Source organism: Dermacentor andersoni, chromosome 1 (genome assembly GCF_023375885.2).
Source record: "Dermacentor andersoni chromosome 1, qqDerAnde1_hic_scaffold, whole genome shotgun sequence".
Classification (NCBI taxonomy): Eukaryota; Metazoa; Arthropoda; class Arachnida; order Ixodida; family Ixodidae; genus Dermacentor; species Dermacentor andersoni.
Window position 1 is genome coordinate 152,131,497 of NC_092814.1, and position 17,870 is coordinate 152,149,366.

The following is a 17,870-nucleotide window of genomic DNA, read 5'->3' on the forward strand; positions in this document are numbered from 1 at the left end:
TGCAGAAGCTCCAGAGTCCCTTGTAGAGCTGGTCATACGAGTGATTGCACGTAGTTTTCACGATGGCCTGTCCGTATTCCGGCGGAACTCGGTATGTGTAGCCAACACTCAATAAATGGCGCGAAAACACATTGACAAGATGATTTAAATCATTACACATCCCGTACAATGCAGGCCGAGTACTTTTGTGCCCACACGAATAGAAGACGACAGGTGCTTACACTATAAACGGGCTCGTAGCGGCGTCACACTCGTTCGATATTTATTTACCGATTGAGGCAGATTGTTGCTCTGCAGCGTACTGTCGGCATCAAATGAAACGTGAACAGTGGAGCGCGTGGCCGAAGCACAGATGAACGTATAGTGCACGCCGTCCAGTCATCACCGTTTACAGGCGCGCGCAACCGCTTTGACCGCACTGCACAGTGATGCTATGCGGCGATAGTTTCGTTTCTATTCTGGTTCTCTTGTAGTTGAGAGCGAGAAAAGAAAGATCAAAGAAAACAAAAGCTAAAATATCGGCGAGTATTATCGCACAGTGCGTCGAAACCGTATATACATACGTGCTATCGGTGTTACATGAAACGCGAACAGCGGTGCGCGTGGTTCACTTAGCGCCGTCACAATTACTGCGCAGTCATCCTTTCTCGCTTTCAAATAAACGCGAACCAGCACGGAAACGACAATATCGCATCGCAGCATAGGGGGAACGTTTTCGCGCAGCGCGGGCAAAACGTATGTGCGCGCCTGTCAATGGTGATGGTTGGACGGCGCTTTCGCTATGCTTCAGCCACGTGCTCCGCTGTTCGCGTTTCATTTGACGCCGATAGCACACCACGTGTCCCTGTCTAAAATGCTAATAAAAAAACGCTCAGAGTTCGACGCATGCTGATAGCGCTTTCTTTCACTTTAACGTTACGGGGTTTTACTCGCCAAAACCACGATCTGATTATGAGGCACGCTGCAGTGGCGGACTCCGGAAATTTGGACCCTCAGGGGTTTTTTAACGTGCTCCTAAATCTAAATACACGAGTGTTCTCGCATTTCGCCCTCATCGAAATGCGGCCGCCGTGGCTGCGATTCGATGGCGCGACCTCGTGCTTAGCAGCCCAACACCATAGCCACTAAGCGACCACAGAGGGTTTTCTTACACTTTGCGTATTATATTCAATAGTGATAGAAGCTGCCGCCGCCAATTAGTTTGTTTTTTTCGCTATCGAAAATAGCGGAGGTCGCCACGTTTTGCACTGCGAAAATGTTATCTCTGCGTAATCTCGGACACAAAATAACTTTTGCACGTTCAGACACGCGGATTTCACTCCCGCATTCTTCCAAACACAAAGAAACTGAAAAGGAAGTAGTCGTCCGAAATAGTGTAGCAGCAATCATAGAAACCTACAGGAGCGAATAATTGAAATTGGCTTGGTATGCGCAGATGGCGGCACGGACGAGTTCCCGCTTGCAAAAAATATGTGTGCGCTTACGCATTTTGCCTTTCTCTCTTTCACTTATGCTATAGCAGTGCAAACAAAGACTCGAGCTCAAGTCTTCATTTTATTTCATAAGGCAAGCATTCTTCTGAAGCGCGACGTACGCTTTTCGATTTGAAGTGCAATGCGACAGAAAAGAAACCAGTTGCACCAAAACCAGGTGAAGAGCATCGTGAAAAATAGCTGCAAGCTTAGTGAATAACGTGGAGTACAGGGCCGGCGACGGCTCACAACAAACTGACTCGGTTTATTTGTTCCACCCCGCCTCCCTTTCCCTGTTCGCGCTGACTTATATGCTCACCGGCGCGGTATAGTCCCCATCGCGGGAACAATATATATCCAACTTAGAGTTTGCATTTGAGACCGAAGAAAAAATAAAATAAAAAAGGGGCGTTAAAGCTAGACAAATACAGCTATAGGGGCTCCTTGTGTCCGCATGACGAGCAACAATAAAAACTCAGTTAGCGCCGCGCCTCCGCCACAGGCACTATTGGTGACTAATCGCAAAGAAAAATAGTGTGTGATCGAGGGAAGGAAAAAGAAACCGAATTGAACGGAAGCGCTCTCATTCGGCGCGGCAGCTCCGAAGCAACAAGCCCTGCCCCCCCCCCCCCCCCCCCCCCCGCGCCCTTTATATTTTCTTTCCTCCCCCACCGGCGGCCGGTCGAGCCGCGTTTTTCGCCGACGGCGGCCTCCCTCGTGCGTTCATCGTGGACTCGCCCGGCTCTCTTTCCCGGCGCGGCGATTGGCGGGCGCCTTCGCGAATCCTCCTCCCCCATTGGCCGGCTCCTCCGCAGACGTTGCTCAGCCGATGGTAGTTTGTAGCTTGGCTTCCGCTATAGCTGTAGTGCCGCGCTGCCGCTGAAGAAAACAAGAGAAATCGAGACCACTCCAACACGCACAGAGTTTTTAAGCGACAGCGGCGTGAAACGCTAGAACTAAGGCAATCCGAGGATGTAGGTATAGTCCCCTAGAGCGCAACATTGTCGAAACCTCGTTGTCGTCCTCTCTCTCTCTCTTTCTAATTAAGAGGGAAAAAAAAGAACAACACAAAGAAAGGGGGAGAGAGACACGCACGTCTTCGAACGGAACCGCACCTTCCTGACGAACCCGAACGACCAAGAAGAGCAGCTGGAGAAGACCGACATTCCGGAGGAGAGATAAAAAATAGACGCACCGGAGGCGCAGTCGAGCGAGCGCGAGACTTTTGCTGTCACAGCGTTGGACGCGCAACGCCCGTCAGCGAGGCCGGCCAACCGGAGAAAGCGCACGTGGACGCGACCGCGCACCAGCAGCGGACGACGCAGGCCCGCCGAACCGTTGCCGCAGGGTGTTCGAGCACTGCCGATGACTGCCTAACGTGAGTAGTACGTGAAAGTAGAATGAGTAGTTGTAGAACGCGCTTACGTATAGCCGGGTTACCCCTTTGCTCCTCAAGTCGCGCACCCAGTCCGAACAACGACAGCGCGCGCTTCGTTCACGGGCGCTCCCTTTGCCCTGTAAACGAAGCACGCACTAACCACTTCGACGCACGGCGCTTGCGCGCGATTACGAAAGAGCGCCTTTTACGACCACGCTGTCAGCAGCGTCAGCGGCGCGTATCAAGTGCTATTCGGAGCACTGGAGCGCACAAGGCGGATCGTTTCACATGTGTACGTTTTTCACTTCTTTTCATGCACCCGACGGAGGAAATTAGTCACGCCGGATTATTGTCGGCTGCCTTCCAATGCTTTGAATATACGAAAGAAAGATCTAGACAAGCAAAGTTGGGACTACTGGTTCTGGACATTACTCCGTACTCGAACGTGAGCTAGGTGCTGACCCTGCTCTTTGGGTGTTAATTGGCTGATACCTGGTTACTGCTAAGAATCAGCAGTTCTTTCACTGAAGCCATTCGAATCTGCCAGGCATGGCCTTCCATCATTTGAAGCCAAGAGAATGAAAGAAAGCAAGCGAAGGGGCATCTCTCTCTCTCTGTTTTTTTTTTTTTTTGCTTTTATACGGGGATCCGCATGGTCAGCAATTCAAGCGTCTGATTTGGGCCTGCTAAGCGTAATCTGAATTGCTCTCGATAGCGCTTCCTGAAATAAACGAAGATTACTTGACTGCTGGAGGTAGGCGCGCGTCGTGTTTATGAGGTGCGAGCTCCGTGCGTGCGCATTTCTGGCGCGCGTCCACGCGGAAAATTCGACACAGCTGTTACGTTTCTAAAGCGCGCGAAAGAAAGCCGACGTTTCTTTTTCTCGAAGAGCCGTTTGTTCTTGGACACCGCAGACAATGCAGCAAATGGATGGGCGAGCAAAAACAATGGTGGTGCTATTTACTCGTAAGACGAGCTGTTTTGGCATTATGGTGGCGGTGATGCGTCATCTCTGATCTATTAGCACATTTCTCGTCCTCTTGTTCCATGACGTTCTTCTTTTCCTTAAACAATCAAGTTTTCAGAAAGTGGCGCGCTTGTCTACAAATGTCGTTAACGAGAAGTGGAGCTCAACAGAGAAATATTCCCGATAGAAGGACGGGAGGTAGGGAACATAATAAAAGTGGGCACAAATGAGTTCATGATTATGTCCTTGATTCCCACTTGCACTCTAGAAGTTGAGTACAGAAGAGAATAAATGGGGCAGTTACGCACACACCGATTGCACTCTAAGAAAAGTTTGCACCCTTTGGGGTGTATATCTGCCACACAACAATAATCGTCATCTGCCTTGATGCGTTTCCTTTCTTAAACGCTGCGAGCCCGGTACTTTCCAGTAACGAACGGCATGCACGTTATCAGCATGACATAGCATTCCCGACAGGAAAGTAGCGGGCGCGGCGTTTTCAAGAAAGGAAACGCATCAAGGCAGATGACGATTATTGTTGTGTGGCAGATATACACCCCAAAGCGTGCAAACTTTTTTTAGAGTGTGCATACCCAATTATTTTTCTACAGACAGTTTTTGTTCCTTCCTTTTTAATGAAGTACCCTCAGAACATTGCAAGTGATGGCTGCTCGTTTTCTGGATGGAAACGAGTGGAGGAGGTGTTTTGTAAAAGGCTAACAACTTCGCATGCATATCATGGATCCCATCAAGCATCACATCATGGATCACATCAGAACGGCATCTTGATTTGAAACAAATGCAACTAGAAGGTAACATTTTAGTTATTAAAAACGAAAAGCGACGATATTCACAATCATGCATCTACGAAAGAAAAAAACGACATGTAAGTAAACGGGACGAAGTATGCATGCTGGAGCTAAGCTACGATAGCATGCTACCGTGATGACAGAGATGAAAGAAAACGGTTGTTGTAGCTTCCAAACTATCCAGATGGATTGAAACATGCTGCTCTTTTAGGAATGCCAAATAAAAAAAAATAAGGCAATTCGCTTCGGGAGATTGACCAGGTAGATGGCCAGCGCGAATTCTGTGAAGCTCAATCTTGTTAGGCGAAGGCGTGCCCGGGAGAGTCGCTGAGATTGCTTTCTCCATTTAGCGGACAACAGGAGGCCGAGAGAATGCAACGGAGAAAGGTGCTACTCGAACAATAAAAATAGATTAGTAATCATGAAGCATTTCTTAACTGCAGTTCTGAAGAGCCACAGAATTTTCCTGACAGAAAAGATGCTATAGGTGACAGGTGAAAAAAAAAGGAAGAAAAGAAAACAGCGTTAGGCAAAGTCGGGTGCAAGAATAGAAGGTCGGGATGTATGGTTGCGGTGATGGGGGAGGGAGAGAAGGTGCGTGAAGTGTATGGTGACGTAAACGCGTTCTCCTAAATGATAGCGTTGGGACCTCTGCGATACAGAAACGTCAGTGATAGATCTCGCAAGGACCGCGTCGAGTCCGTTAACAAGTTTTCCTGGCCATTTGCGATATATTGCGGTTACACGTTGTGTTCTTCCTCTGGAATGTTAGAATTAGAAGAGCAACTGACACAGCGCGGCTGCAGAACAGAGAATAGGTAGTTTAGTGGATATTTACTGTGCAGCCATTGTGTTAGGGACTTGCAGTTTATATTGAGGCTGAAAGGAGCACAGACTTGAATTCACATCATCACGCCAGCACCACCATCGTCAATATCGTCATCGGCAGTCATATCGTGTCCACAATACTCCTAGCAAAAGCCACATGCGAAAACACTCGGGAAAACTTACATTTTCATCCATTTCCTCATTCTTTAGCCCAGATGCCCTTAGCTTGCCACTCAAACCAATACCCTGTCTTCGTTTTCCTCCTATTTCCGTTTCTCAGTACCCACTCTAGTTTGCTTGTCGTCTCATATACTCACCATATTTATTGCCGCAGAGCAATTCTTTTTCTTCATATTGGGCATAAGTCCAAGTTTTGACGAAAATTGGTTAGGTGAACTGGTGGCGTACGGTAGGGGATACGTATCATGGCGAAATTGAGCACACACACACCAACCACTTGAAAAGTTAAATGGCTAAACGCTGAAAATACTAGAACGCAGTGCAGCTTTCGCACGGTAGCCTTGCGAACAGGGTTTCTGTGTTTTTCAGCTGCCGTGCGGGAGCCAGATTTTAGGTTTTTATGGTTTCATCCCTTTAATTTTTACCCCTTTAGTATGTTAACTTTCTTACATGGTCGGTGTAAGTGCTTCGTTTACTTAGTTGTCTCCATTTCGTGTTAAACTATCACGCTATTAGTTCCATGATGGATGCTGTGTTTCCTTTTGTCGGGTGGTGAATGCAATTGTGTTTTCATGACTCTTTGATACTATTATTGGAAGATCTTCTGCTCTGTAGTTGAGCACATGCAACAGAAATAGTTTTTAGGAATTCATTTGTTCAGGAACGTGGTAAGCTGCTGGTAAATACTTGGAATTGGCGCCCGCAATAAACGCCATACTACGCGAATTCCAAGCGCAATATTTCTGCAGCTTGGTTTTACTTTTGTCAGTTGACCAAGTTAGCCATATTTTTTTCTGTGCTGCATTTATTCATATGTGCCTGATTCTCGTATCGCAGCTCCGTCCCTTGATGTCACTTCGATATATCTATAGTATATATTACCCATACCCTCTAAGTTTTCGATTGTATATCTGCTATCAAATCTTACCAAAACAGGTCTCGGGCACGTTCTGATTTGTCTTGCCGACGAAGCTTGAATTTCCCGGTGAAGGTTACTTGCAGATGCTAGGTTCAGTTTTCCTTATCCCAATATCGCCAAACAGCCATTTCTGAAATACCACACCCCATGAATCTCATCGCTCGAAACGTTTCATGTGCGTTTATGTTAAGTACGACTAGTACAGTTGGGTCGCTTTTACGGGCGACAGATTGTACGTTGCTATCAACTGCTTCAATATGCGTACTTCGAGCCCCTATGCAGCACTTCTTCGGACCCGCGTCAAAACGTTGTGCGTGCATGCGCGCGCGGCTTCCTAGAAAGTGTTGTGTAAAGCTGGCTTTTTCACATTTAGACGCTATGTGCGGAGAAGCCCGCTTCAAATCAATTACTATAGTTGCAGCGGCGACTGATTCTGTTACAAAGGCAGTTATTGTGAACTCACCACAACACTCGAAAAATGGTGTCCTTTCAAGCCCGTCGTCCTCTGCCGATGTCTGTAGTAATTTTTTTGTTGAAAAGAAAATCGCAGTACACGCACTGGAGGCTTTTAAGCCTGGATCGGCCACGTGAGAATTGGATGCTCATTACCGCAGCTGCTTCACGGCGCAGAAAGCATAGGTGTTCAAGCGTTTTCTTTAGAAAGTGCGGAAAGCGATTCAACATAGCAGCCGCATGGCTTGCGTGACACGCCACCCGCGTCTCGTTCGGCGTCCGCAGGATGTCGGAAGATTCTAGAGAGTTAGAACGCGCTACGAAAGGGCGGGCAAATGGCTTGCGCGAAACACTATGTCACTTGCGGCTCTTGATGCGACATGTAGGGGATTGTGAAAGTATGTGAAGCAGTATGCGCTTCCACAATGTAGTACATTTTACAACAAAGTACATAAAACAATGTCACCTAGTAGAAAACAATGGCTCCATGCAAGGCAGTCGCCGCCACTGAGGAAGCTGGGGCCGTATTCACAAAGCTTTTCATTCGTAAGGCCCCCTTTACTAATAATATGCTCAGCATCACGATTGGCTATGAACAATTCTAGCGTAAGAGCTTTCCGTGACTACGGGCCCTGAAGCGCAAAATTAAGTGTGCCGCTGCAACCCGCGCAAAATGACGTCATAACGGACCTCCAAATATAAAGCCACTGAAGCCGGTGCTCGTCTTCGCCGATGGAAAAAGGCAGAGGTCTTGCTGTGCGACAACTTCATGGTAGATACGCGAACTTGCTGCGTTGGCTCAGCAGCTATGGCGCTCTCTTTCTGAGTACGCAGTCGTGGGTTCAATTCTCAGCCTGGGTTTTCGCATTCTTATGGGGGCGCAATTCAAAAGCGCTCATGTGCCGACATTTGGGTGCACGTTTAAGAACTCCAGGGGGTTAAAATAATCAGGTGCCCTCAGCCTTGGCGTCTCTTGTAGCCCTTCCGTTGTTTGGGACGTTATTCGTAGGGTTCAGCATTTTCTGTTTGAACAGAAAAAGAAAAAGCACGGGAAAGTACACCCCCCCTCCCCCGAGTGTTTGGAAAATAGAAACCGAGAACGCCGAACCCTAACGTATAGCCAATTGTTCAAATTCAGAATACACAGCCTCTCGCACACTCTTCCCATAAGGTCTCTGTGAGAGTACTTGTGGAATCGCAAAGGACTGGGATTTCTTTATTGAAAGTATTTGTGTGCGTGCCTGTGTACGTGTATGTATGTTTCAAACACTGCCACGGCAATAGTGAATGTGTTAAAGAAATCTAATAAATTAAACCAACAAACATGGGTACATCCGAGCCATGTACGTTTCTGGACCCTCTCGACACCGTGGAAGACGTTCAATGCATTGAACCATAGCCATATCGTGTATCTGTATATACTAAGCGGATCTAACTTTGCCCGACGCAGCGTGTAGCGCAGGCCCCTCATGCTGAACACCGATAGTAATGGCAGCGTCCTGTAGCGTGGTGCCCACGTGACAAATGGGGCGTCGTGGCAGTGGCGAAGGAGAGCAGGGGCGAAAACATGCGAAGGTTATCGCCCGTAAAACTGCGCATTTGGCGGATATGAAAATGCTTGGCGGCATTTTTTTCTTCTTAACTGGCACTAACTAATACTGCCTTAACTGGCAGTATTATCAGTGAACGCCAGGTTTCATCAGCCAGGTTTATTATCAGTGAACGCCAGTGCTCGTTTGTTGGAACGCATTTACCCTTGCATAAATTTGCACTGGTGCAAATTGGGAAAAATTACGTCTTCAAACGCAGCACCAGGTTATGCTTATAAACCCTTTGACAGCATCAGGCGCATTGCTTTGGGCCCAGGTCACGCCGCCCTCCTTACATCCATGCAGACGACAAAACTGCCACGCAAGATTTCCACCGCGCTACGAAGGGTGCGGCTGATGCAGTTCGTTGCATTTGAAGCGTAATCATCGCTGTGCCGCGAGCGTCCGAGTTCGCTCGTGGGCTACGATGACAAGTACCTATGTATCCGGTAGCCGCCTCGGAATGTGATGCCTTCGTGCTGGAAAGTGTGGACAGTTTCTGGTCATCGTAAGTCAATCGCGGAAGAAACGCTGGCGCCGCAATGGCGCTTTTAATGCGAAGCATTCTTTGCCTCATTCCAGGCACCTTGTGCTAGGTAGGTAGGTACCTCTTTCGCCCCCTCTGCTGACTTTTTCAATACAAAAAATGCCTTGCCGATGGTGGGACCGAACCAACGAGTTTCAGCGCAGCAGCCCAATGCTCTAACAATCGGGCCACAATTGCACGCGTGCTTCTGTCGTGCCAAAGCCAACTAGCTTTCTAAGACCTTTCTATAATGAGAGAGTGAAATAAAAAGAGAGAGAGAGAGAGAATAGAAAAATAAATAGCAGGGAGGTCAGCCGCACGCTTGTCTGGTTTGCTACCGTGGTACTTTTGCCGAAAACTATGTGGCAGACATTTTGATCCGCGGTTTCGCTGCGCACATAGCTGCATGTGGCAGCATGGTGGAGGCACAGAACATCGCTACCAAAGGGCGTCTGGAGACAATATGGTGCAATCCTCGACAACGTCCCCCCTTCCCTCGAATTGCACCAGTGTAAGCTTTTCACAGGGTAAAAATGGCTTTGAGCAGACGGGCCTTGGCGTTTCAGTGAAGTTTTTTTTTTTTTTTATTGAAATGGAAAAAAAAGAAGAGATGTAGTCACCCTATGATGGTGACGGCTACACCTTTTCGCGCAGCAGAAACAACAATAGAAAAAATAGATGCAGTAAGAAAATGAAAAGAAACCACGTCGTATGGCCAGAAATCCACAGCACAGTCCTATACAACCACGAACGTATAAACATAAAAGGGAAAGGCAAGTCACACCACAATGAGTTTGTAAACAGAGTCACAAACACACACAAGCGGCCGGGATGTAGGCTATGATGAGCATGTAAACAGATGATAATACACCGAATACAAACAAGTATAACACGTAATATACAAGCGCTAATAATTACAAATAATAAAAGTAAGTTATAGTTACATCGCGTGACTATTCAGTGCGGTATTTAGTATTCGTTGAGGATGCCTGTGTCTTCCTAAAAATATTGAAGTGCGTTCAATGCTTTTCGCTGTTGTATTTTCGATGGCCATGGGCCCAGCAATTTTGGGAGAGAGAAATGTCAGTGAGGATCAATGGAGTGACGCTCTTGTTCTAGCTGCCGTCTTTGCGTCGCGTACATGAGGCATTCGAGGAGTAGATGGCGAACATCCTCATCGTCGTGGCCACAGGAGCAAGCCGGGGAAGAAAGCCATTTTATACGATATAGAATATGCTTGGTATGTGCTGTCCCGAGGTACAGTCGATGAATTAGTGTCACGCTACTTGCCCGAATTTTTACATCCAGCTGGTATTTGAGTTGAGGGTACACTTCGTAAAGAATCGATTCCCTAGGGAAGACGTTAAGTTATTGTTAAGCCAGTACAGCAGAGGAGATCGGACAATTTCTTAAAAGAAAACGCTTCATTCGCGGAGGCGGACATCAGATCATGCGTGATAACTAATGTGCGGAATAATTAATATAAGGTAATCATTTTATAATTAGGCATTTAAAGGTGCTTGCTTTAATTGCAAAATTAAAGACAGACAGCACGGAAAGAGTCCCCGTTTGTTACAAGTATAGTTCCTAACATCAGTTTCGAAAATACGTTAGAAAATGTGCGGCAGAGTACATTGGTGGTTCCAATTAAGAGTTTTCCGAATTGCAGAAAAACAAAATTAAGCAGGCACACGTAACGAGTTAGCGTTAGGTATGCGCTAACGCAGGATCTTCTCATTCCTCGTGCAGCGCTTTTGTAATGCTGGGTTCTTTCAGCAACTTTTGGAGGGAATAGAAGTGACCTGCTTGCTGAACAGTATTGGTGTAGTGTAGAATGCATTATCTACACAGGATAACTTTGCTTGAACATAGTCAGTGCAGAAGCAACAGTAATTAGCTTGACAATCTGCTGTGCTAAACAAGGATAGTTTTTTTTTTTTAGACAACCGACCAGTCATACATTGTTGCCGACGTCAGAGTTTGTATCCAACAAATCGCATGAGGATGGACTAAGCTCGCCGTTGCGAAAGAAAACAGCGAGAGAACCGGGCAGCAAAGGCCGTGGTTTCGCAATCTGTTGTCTCTGTCGCTGTCTCTTAGTCCGTTGTGCAACACTTGTGTAATCCATCAGGACTAATGCTCCATGGGTAATCGGTTATGCCATTAATTAAGTGCGCCCTTAATTACTCTCCCGGTAATTTCTTCTTCAAACATCGTCGCCTTGTGTGCACTTTAAATCCCTTATTACGAGCAGGTTAACGCCTTTCGTAGGTATTGTCAACATTTTATTTGTTGCTTGTTAAAGATCTTTGCGTTTCATTCTTTCGCATGTTATCGACCTAGTTTGTTCTGCAGTAAATTTTATTTCTACGTTGCTAAGAACACAGAAACCATGACAGCGCTGCTTCTTTCCTTTATTAGCACTAATTCGGCAATAACACAGATACATGACTGTTACCTCGCTGCAACTTTCTTAACCTCGGTAGTTACGGCGCCAACGCCAAACGGCACCCAACGCCTCCTTGTAATTTTGTGCGCCTACTTGGGCATGCGAACAGGTAACGCGGAAAACTTGCCCAACCTTTCCCATCAGCGCGAGTTTTGGATACAGCGCACAATTACACGAAATACTGCCAGGGCAACCAGATTTATTATTTCTTAGAATTCGTTTATCCAGTAGTCGTGAGGTGTTCCGCTGCAATGCGGCACTACGAAAAAAAAAAAAAAAAAACGGTAACCTATCCATTTTCATTACACTCCATCTATCCAGACACGTATACTAGCAATACCTGCCCTCAGTGCGGCGACTCAGCTAACCTAGAACACATGCTCCAGCGATGCCCCTCGTTACGAGGTACAGATCAAGCAGACCAGTGAAGATGGAACACCTCACTGCGAAGCCGCGACTACGGGTACCAAATCTGGGCCGTCCAGAGAGCCCACGTACGATGTGGCGACCAGGCTGGGCCTGTCCGTCCCAACGTGGGAGAGGCCCACTGCGCGATAATCGCGTTTCTCAGGACTCTCAATAAAGTTTTTCCATCCATCCATCCATCCATCCATCCATCCATCCATCCATCCATCCATCCATCCATCCATCCATCCATCCTTCCATCCATCCATCCATCCATATGCAAACTCCGTTTATGTTTGCAACTCTCCTTCAATGTTCAATCAAAGATACTTATACATGAGCCATACAAAAAGTTCTCACTATTGGAATAGAGAACTGTTTGGTCGCAGGAGTTGAAGATACTAGTACATCACCTGAAAGAGAAAACTCCATTGGACTCGCGAGCAACAAGGCGGAGTAAAGAAGCAAATAAGCAGCTACACGGGGATAGGTACCAGAGCTGCGTGTTGAACAGGAAAGTGGCTTCGCGCAATACTAAGAGCTTGGGGACTGATTCTAACTGCAGTTGCCGACGGCGTATACCCTTTCTCAACAGGTGGCGGCGAGGGGCCCCACAGCCGACACGTTTATCGACTCGATGCGCTAGGTTTGCAGCCAAGAGCTTGACATTTCACACGGCAGCCGTTTCTCATGTAGCTTCGGGCTTTTCAGCTCTCGCGAGGAGGCTAGGAACATTGCGCTTATTGAGCGACAGATGTACATGCCGTCCGTGCTTCAGGGTTTCCGAAGAGGCTTTGCCCTCCTCTGATTGGCCGTGAGCAAGCAGCAGGAATCGGACTCCCGACCGACCGTCGATGGACTTCTCTTCGCGTGGTTATCTGACAGCGCTTTTAGTAACGGTTTTAGGCGCAAAATATAGGACATGGACAACAGAATAAAAGACATCGGACAGGCGCACAAGGTGTGGCTGTACGTTGTCTTTTGTTCTGTTGTCCGTATCCTACTTTTTGCGCCTAAAACCGTTTCTAAAAGCCATGTACAAACTAGCCCAGCAGCAGACGTTACTAAACTATCTGACAGCGAATGGCTTCGCACTTCTTTAGTAGGTGGTGCCTCTGTTCCTTGGGCTGGAGTGGCACGATACCGGGAGGGAACGATAGCACAGTTGTACTCTTAAAATAGGCTATAGACACGTTAGACGGCATGAGTTGCTTGCGCGCGGTTTTCCTCTTCTGACGGCGCAGCCTCTTCACCGCCTGCCAACGTCTTTTAGTTTCAGCGTGACGTGTGTGTCAGATTTGACGCCACTTGTCACAAGAAACTGAGCGCGAGCTGGCGCGCAGAGGTGCTTCGCAGCCTAACCGCGCAGCGAAGGCGAGTCAGGAGCGCAGTGTAGCGTGTAGCGGTTCACACGCTCAGGTTGCGCGCGCTGAACCGGGAAGCCAGTTTTGCAGTGCGCCGTATTGTAAAATCTGAAGACGTATGTACTGATTGTATGGGTACTGACTAAGAAGCAGACATTAATTTCATATCGAGTGTTGTGTCATGTCATTCTGCTATCACAGAAACAATATGCTACATTTACTAATGTTGTACACCTTGTGCGCTAAAGATTCGTTGGAACACTAAGGTTGGAGTAACCTTTTAATGCTGCATATTAGACATGTGCGAAAATAAATCAACGATACTAGGAATGGATGGCCAGAAACGATGAGTTATTTGAGAATGAAAGAGGAACGAGTGAACGAACAACAACAAACAAATAAAATGAAGGAAAGGGGTAAGCAACGGCCGCGCGTATTACAAAGTCAAACTATAACGTGACGAAAACGACATCCCAGAAGGGCATCGGCGCATGAACAGCAGCATGCCGTGCGCATAAAAAAATGAAAGAAAGAGACAAAAAGACTGTGCATGGAGAGAGGCATTGCCGCATTCATTGTTTGTTCGGATCCGTGTTGCACCCCCCCCCCTTTCTTTCCCCTCGTACAATCTTCGTTTCATCCCCTCCTCCCTCAAAAGAAAAATAATAACTATATATATATATATAATATATATATATATATATATATATATATATCCCCTCCTCCCTCAAAAGAAAAATAATAACTATATATATATATATAATATATATATATATATATATATATATATATATATATATATAAATTTTTGCGCACAATACAGTGGAGAAATGGATACCCCTGGTGTTAACACTCTTCCGAAACATTTAAGGCCACTATTTTTAAATAAGGTTTATCCGTTCACTACGACAGAGCTCTTCGTTTCAGGCCGATATGCACTAGAAAACAGGGCTTTCCATCGAACTGTGAACAACTCTATAACGATTTAGTATACCAGCCTTATCCTCCATCTCTTATCAGCGCCGCTTTCAAAAAAAGCAGACAACCTTGATTGTCATGCGCTCATCAACTGCAAACCAGCTCCCCTAGATTCACGGACTAACCCTATGCTTAGGTATTCAGCATCAACTCCTAGCATAAATCGCATCCTCCGAAAAAATCATACCCTACCTTCACATAGCGAGAAAATGCACCAAATTGTTCCTGAACCTCCGCGGGTGGCATGCAGGTAGGCCACCAACCTCAGGGATGTCACGTCCTCCAAAATTAACCCAGCTAACTTCAAAGGCTGAACACCATGCGGAAAACTTCGATGCAAACTCTGCCCTATAATGAGTATCCCTAATGCTACCAAGAGCACTGCGTCTTCATTTTCATTCAAGATCCAAGGGGGTTACGACTTCGACACTTGCAACGTTTTATATCTCCTCGAATCCACCATTTGCCGCGCACAATATATAGGACAAATGGAAACACCTTTTATGCTGCGCTTTAATTGCAACAAATCACCGGCAAAATATATACCACATCTCCCCCTCTCCAAACGTGTGAACACACTAGGTCATCCTACCGGAAACATTTAAGGTCAATATTTTAAAATCTGGATTCTCCACTCACTGCGACAGAGAAGCTTGCGAGTCTGTCTTAATACAGAAGTCCAGCACACTTTCTAGAGGAATTAATGAAAGCATAGGTAGGATGACGTGTATGTCCAACCAGGAAGAGACATGTTTCCAAGATTGCCGACGTGTTTGGTGCAGCATTGAATAGTTTTCCTGTCCATGTTATGCATTTACTAACAGTTATATATGGTATATAATATATAGCATGTTTAGGAAGTTTATAGCATGTTTAGAGGAAAAAGCTCTAGGACACTGGTCCAGACGGGCTTCGGCACTCAAGGCCTTAAGGGCTTTGTTGAAGTTTTTAAGGACATGCCAATTGTGCGACCGCCTCTGAACGTTGTAGCGCGTAGTTTCGCGTTACTGTGTCAATTTTCTTTTTTTTTCCATTTTTTTCCTCTTCTTCTTCTTTCTCCTTTTATTCCCTTTACCCCTTTCCCCAGCACAGGGTAGCCAGCCGGGACTTACACTGGCTAACCTCCCTGTCTTTCCTCTCCTTTGTCTCTCTCTCTCTCTAGGAAGCTATATGTATATTTCCGCATAATTTATTAGAGATTCTTCTCGCCTTTCTGTTAGGTTCCTGTTTATTATTTCACTTTATGGTATAATTTTTCATTTATGTTTTATTTTATTTATAATACACGCATAGACTTCGTTTAAAAAAACAGTCAGTGCCGGTCCACTCTGTGAAGAAGGATGACCATCGAAGCTATGTATGTTGGCTTCTTAATGGCGAACTGCACCTCCGCCGCGGACCGGCCCGGCATTGCACTATCTTCGGCATTGGCCCACGTATGGGGGGGAGGGGGAGTGCTTAACGCCTGCTTCACCTCCGCCGTGGGTCGGCCCGACATTGCAATATCTTCGCGATCGGCCCACGTATGGAGGGGAATGCTTAACACCTCCTTCACCTCCGCCGTGGGTCGGCCCGGCATTTGCACTATATTCGGGATCGGCCCACGTATTAGGAGTGCTTAACGCCTGCATCACCTCCGCCGCGGGTCGGCCCGGTATTGCACTATCTTCCGGATTTTTTTTCTACATGCAGACACGATAGTGGGAAGAGTAGCCCTTTGTAGCTTCGCTGTAAAATACAGTTAGCCCGCAATCACAAAAGGTACCACCTGAGCAAACAATGCAATGGAATGCAGTTCGCGGAACTCAGTGGTCAGTGGAGGTCACAGTATGCGTGTCATATAACCAAGTGGGGGTGTATTTACCGTCTTCACGGTCTCACAAAAGTTGCAGCGACTTCCAAAAAAGAACAAGAGAAACATTTTTCTGGCAGCTGTGACCCTTCGCATGCTTTATGCTAAGATGTGGCCCCTCTCCTCTGCATTACACTGTCTGCGTCTTTCCACCTTATATTTCTCCCACCTCTCCCTTGTGGACGCTACTGAATGTAACTGTGTTTGTATTCATAGGCTACCTACGCTTTTTATTTTACTTGAGTGAATGTAAGCGTGTTAATATTCATCACGCCGTACGTCTTTAACGCGACAGCGTTAAGGGCCCCGTTTCGCAAAAAATCTGGTGTCGGCATCCTGCATCGACCATCGTTTCGGTAAAGATCACTCCGAACCACGCTTACCCAACCACGCAGGCCCTCCATGTAGCGCAAAGTAGTTACTGAACTAATTGAATTTCTGAAAGTACGTCAGAAAAATCCTGAAGTATGACACACACACAACCTCCAGACATGTTCGTGTCGGATTTCGATTTGAATATACGAGAAAACCTAATAAACATTCTGTTACGCGGAATCTCCAACACAAACCCATTTTCCAACATTTCTACCATTCACAGAGCAGGCATGGCCTCCGGCGCGCGCAAATCTCAAAGGCCATATAGCGGCGTGCCCGGTTCCTCGCAGCACCTACAGATGGCGCTCGCCTCCACCGCATCGTAAGCCCCGCATCGCGGTTCACGCAAGGGGCCGCGTTTCTATCAGAAAGCTCGCATTGGTACATAGCGTTCGCCGCCAGCGTTTCCTGGTAAACGTTACGGTTACAGAAGGTGCAGTTGCTGGGAAGCGTGAGAATCAGTCAGGGATGTTTGAATGGTATCGCGTTTCACTCTTAAATGCGAGACTTGAGCGTCCTCCAAATTCAAAAAAAAAATCGTTTTAGTTATGATTATTTTTGTAATATGTTTCACCCTTATGGAGAAAATGTATAATTTGAATCCTGTGTGCTTGTAATCGCACTCTTGGTGAAGGCCGGACTCCGGCCGGAACGTCGAAATGAAATGTTTGTTTTTGCTGTTCTACATGTACCTGCACTTTCAAATTATATATATATATATATATATATATATATATATATATATATATATATATATATATATATATATATATATATATATATATATATATAGCAAGAATACCTGTGGCAGTTCTTACAACTGCCGTATACCTTGTGAAATTTTCATTAGGTGTAGTAAATCATGCTTTACAAGAAACGTCGACAAGTACCCTCACGAAAAACCGCCTTCGGAAGGTTACTCTGAAAGCATGACCAAAAAAAAAAAGAAGAGCAAAATGGCCCACTTAGGAGACTATCGTGTGGACACAATAGGCGCTGACGAAACGGCTGGTATCCTTAGTTTTTCACAGCAATAAATCACTCGCTCTTTAAGTGGCGGTGCTTAGTCTTTGAGCTCGAACTCTTGAGACTTTTAAACTATTTCGGAAAACGAAGCGGTGCCCTCTGCCAGCTGTGCCAGAGTGCACCGCTCTCTCCGCATTAGAGCACAGAAAGTTTTGCTCGTATCATTTTCCTTTTTTATATAACCCATGGCGGGGATAACGTATAGTGACTGTATTCAAGTTATTTTCGCGATGGTCCGAGCGATGCTCCCCGAACGTTATCGTCAGGATCGGTCGGACATGCGCGGTGGACGATGAGAAC

The 17,870-nt window shown here is 46.4% G+C and overlaps 1 protein-coding gene across 2 annotated transcripts in view; it reads left to right on the forward strand.

Moving 5' to 3' along the window:
• The first annotated feature begins 2,294 nt into the window (after positions 1 to 2,294).
• LOC126546208 (uncharacterized) overlaps positions 2,295 to 17,870 on the forward strand; it is a 360,532-nt gene continuing 344,956 nt past the window's right edge. For both annotated transcript variants that reach the window (XR_008608796.2, XM_050194359.2), the window contains exon 1: positions 2,295 to 2,850. The gene's annotated coding sequence lies outside the window, so the exon portion shown is untranslated. The remainder of the gene's footprint in view (positions 2,851 to 17,870) is intronic.